The following is a 4189-nucleotide window of genomic DNA, read 5'->3' on the forward strand; positions in this document are numbered from 1 at the left end:
TTAATTCTGAAGCTATGATCTCTGGTCCTAGACTCTCCCACTAATAGGAAACATCCTCCCCACATCCACTCTATCCGAGCCTTTCACTATTCAATGAGGTCCCCTCTCATTCTTCGAAACTCCAGCGAGTACAGGCCCCGAGCCGAAAAACGCTCATCATAGGTTAACCTACTAATTTCTGTCAAGTCAAGTCACTTTTATTTCTAGAGCACATTTAAAAAACAACTCTCGCTGACCAAAGTGCTTTACATTGGTGGAGGTACTAACGTTATACAACATTGGTTCATAGATTAAGTACATACATAAATACATACATATAGCCCTCCCTCAGAGGACGTCAGGAAAGGCTTGAGAGTAAAGATGAGTTTTAAGTCTCGACTTAAAAGAATCGATGGAGGGGGCAGTTCTGATGGGAAGAGGGGTGCTGTTCCACAGTCTAGGAGCCGCAACCGCAAAGGCGCGGTCGCCCCTGAGTTTATGCCTAGACCGCGGGATGTTCAGTAACCCCAAGTCGGCTGATCTGAGGGACCTGGGATTTTCTGGGATCATTCTTGTAAACCTCCTCTGAACCCTCTCCAGAGCCAACACACCCTTCCTCACATATAATACCTAAAATTGCTCACAATATTCCAAATGTGGCTTTACCAGCGCCTTATAGGTCCTCAACATTACATCCCTGTTTTTGTATACAAGCCCTCTTGAAATAAATGCTAGCATTGAGTTTGCTTTCTTTGCTACTGATTTACTTAAGGGCCTGTCCCACTTGGCCGTCATTTACGCGATAGGCCGATAGTGACTGTCGCGCGCATCGTCATGCGTCTTCATGCGTCAGCACAGCCGTCTGGAGCGCATGACATCATTTGAATACTCTGTGGAATATTGTTTAATGCATAATACTGTATTTTCTTTCGATTTATGGTGTAATTCAGAAAATTGTTCGCTTTGATGTTATGTTTTCATCCTCCACTCCCCTTCCCCCCCCCCCCCCCCCCCCACGGAATATACATGTTTGCTCCGTGCTCAGTACAAATGGTATCGATCCAATCGCTGTATTGCGGATGGTTCCCCGCACTGAGGTAATGGTTAAACACCTATTAATTAAGTGACTTTTGCGTGTTCCCTTGGGGGTGTGGGATGGGGGTTTGAAATGACGAGAACTTGACACGTTGTAAGTGAAGCTGGAACAAAAAATAAATAAACAGGTAAAATAATCAGAGCTGACTCAGCGTATAAGCAAAATACCGAATATTGTTCTTTGATTCCCTGACCTTGCATTAACATTAACCTCAATTATCGGTTCAGCTGCCCGTTGAACAAAATATTTAAAACTCTATAAAATAGAGTGTCAAGTGTCTGAATATTCACAATTTTTACTGAATTATCATCAGCATCAAACATCACAGATCCGCCTACCGCAATATGTCACCTACATGTATACAGGCAAATGACTCAATAGAGATGACTTATTCTCTGGGGACTTTCTGATTTCCAACTCCATTGCAAAATGCACCTACATTCCACGATCAAAAGCATGTACAATCAAGATATTCATGATCGTTGATTCGTATACTACAGTACTGCACGTACGAGGTCAGGACATCAGCGTGCGTATGCGATACGTCACGCCGGAGGCGCGTGAAGCTTTTGTGTACTACAAAATCCTGGAGTGCCACGCAATACCGCGCGCAATTCCATACCCCTCCGCGGTTCTCCATGCGATCGTCCCGCGCCGCTCACACGCTACCCGTGCATCTCAATGCGACGACGAGGTCGCGCAAATGACGGCCAAGCGGGACAGGCCCTTTACAGATTAACTTTTTGGGAATCCTGCACCAGCACTCCCAAGTCCCTTTGCACCTCCGATTTCTGGATCCTCTCCCCATTTAGAAAGTAGTCTACGCCTTTATTCCTATTACCAAAATGCATGACTCCACACTTTGCTACACTCTTTTCCATCTACCACTTCTCTGCCCAATCTCCCAACCTGTCCAAGTCCTTCAGCAGTGTCCCTGCTTTCTAACACTACCTGCCCCTACACCTATTTTTGAATCATCTGCAAACTTGGCCAAAAAAACCTCAATCCCCTTGTCCAAAGCATTAATATACTGAGTGAAGAGTAGCGGCCCCAACACCGACTCATGCGGAACTCCAAATGTCCTTTAAATGTTGCTTTAGTACCTGCCTCAACTACTTCCTCTGGCAGCTCATTCCATATACTTACCACCCTCTGTGTGAAAATGGTGCCCTTCAGGTTCCTATTGAATCTTGCCCCTCTCCCATTAAACCTAAGTCCTTTTGTTCTTGATTCCCTTATTGGCTGACTGTTGTGGCTAATCTCTAGTCAGATGGATAAAGGGCAAATACATAGGGGACTAGCTTAGATAGGCGTCTTGGTCGGCAATGGAGGGGTTGGGCCGAAGATGGGTATAACTCTATGACTTCATTCGCACAAGCTGTACAACATTATCAGTTCATGTGGATAAGTTCATAGGGGCAGAACTACGCCATTCAACCCATCAAGTCTACTCCGCCATTCAATCACGGCTGTCCCATCTTTCCCTCTCAACCCCATTCTGCTGCCATCTCACCATAACCCCTGGCACCCTTACTAATTAAGAACCTGCTTATCTCCACCTTAAATATACCCAATGACTTGGCCTCCACAGCTGTCTGTGTCAATGAACTCCACACCCTCTGATTAAAGACGTCAGTCCATTAAGCAGAACCAATACTAGGGTGAAATTGGTTCCTAGAGACTAGTATTGAGTGGTAACTAATTATATTCAGCTCCATCTGTCTGGTTCCACTGAGAAAGGAACCAAACAGATATTCGTATTCGGTGCTATCACAAATCAGTGAAACTCAATATCAAATGGGCGGCTTGATGGCACAGCTGATAGAGCTTCTGCCTCACAGAATCAGCCACCTGGGTTCGATCCTAACTGTCGGTGCTGTCTGTGTGGAGTTTGCCTGTTCTCCCTGACTTTCCTCTGGTGCTCCGCTTTTCGCCCACATCCAAAGCATATGCAGTTTTGTAGGTTAAATAGCCTCCGTAAATTGCCACTGGTGTGTGGGGAGTGGATGTAAAAGTGGGATAGAATAAAACTACAATGAGTGGGTGATCAATGGTTGGCGTGGACTCGAAAATGGAAGGGCCTGTATCCATGCTGTGCCATTCCATCCATTCCACTCCACTCACTCCTCAACGCCCCTCCCATTCAATTACACCCCACTTATCCCATCTCAATCTCAATCTCCTAATTGCCTAAATGTCTAAAATGATTTTCATTTGATACCCCAAGGGGAGCATTACATGTGTAGGAAAGAACTGCAGATGCTGGTTTAAATCGAAGGTAGACACAAAATGCTGGACTAACTCAGCGGGATAGGCAGTATAGATACATAGACAATAGGTGCAGGAGTAGGCCATTCGGCCCTTCGAGCCAGCACCACTATTCAATATGATCGTGGCTGATCATCCACAATCAGTACCCTTCTTCAGTCTGAACATTACTGAACAGGAGCATTACATGCGCAAATCTTTTAATACACCTCAGTTATATTAACTCTGCAAAATAATAAAGGAATGTGGATCAGCATGACAGGGTCACATGGCATTAAAGTAATAAACCTGGTTAAGGTATAATTCCATTACCACGGTACTGAGCAAAAGCACATCACTGAGGCCACATAAGGGACTGAGAATGTTAGCTAAGGTTTTATGATTAGCTGACTGGATCATCTTTAACCAAGTCACCAGGTGCAGGTAATATTTCGGGGTTTCATGGTTATCAACCATGTTAACTTATCACAGTGGTTTGTTGGGAAGCTTTTATACATTAAAAAAAATGAGAACATTGTTAATATACTGGTTGAGTTTTTCATTGGTTCGATACGATACAATAGAACTTTATTTATCCCAGGACGGAAATTGGTCTGCCAACAGTCGTAAAACACAAGATGCATGAAGCATGAAATTAATGTGATGAGTGGAAAGGATTGGGGTTGAGCAAAGATTGGGAATGAGCGGGACGGTGGTTTGGGGGGAGAGGGGTCAGTCTGCCCCATGACAGAAGGGGGAGGAGTTGTACAGTTTGATAGCCACAGGGAAAAAGGATCTCCTGTGGTGCTCTCTGCTGCATCTTGGTGGAACCAGTCTGTTGCTGAAGGTGCTCCTCAGGTTGACCAG

This window comes from Amblyraja radiata, chromosome 13 (assembly GCF_010909765.2).
Source record: "Amblyraja radiata isolate CabotCenter1 chromosome 13, sAmbRad1.1.pri, whole genome shotgun sequence".
Classification (NCBI taxonomy): Eukaryota; Metazoa; Chordata; class Chondrichthyes; order Rajiformes; family Rajidae; genus Amblyraja; species Amblyraja radiata.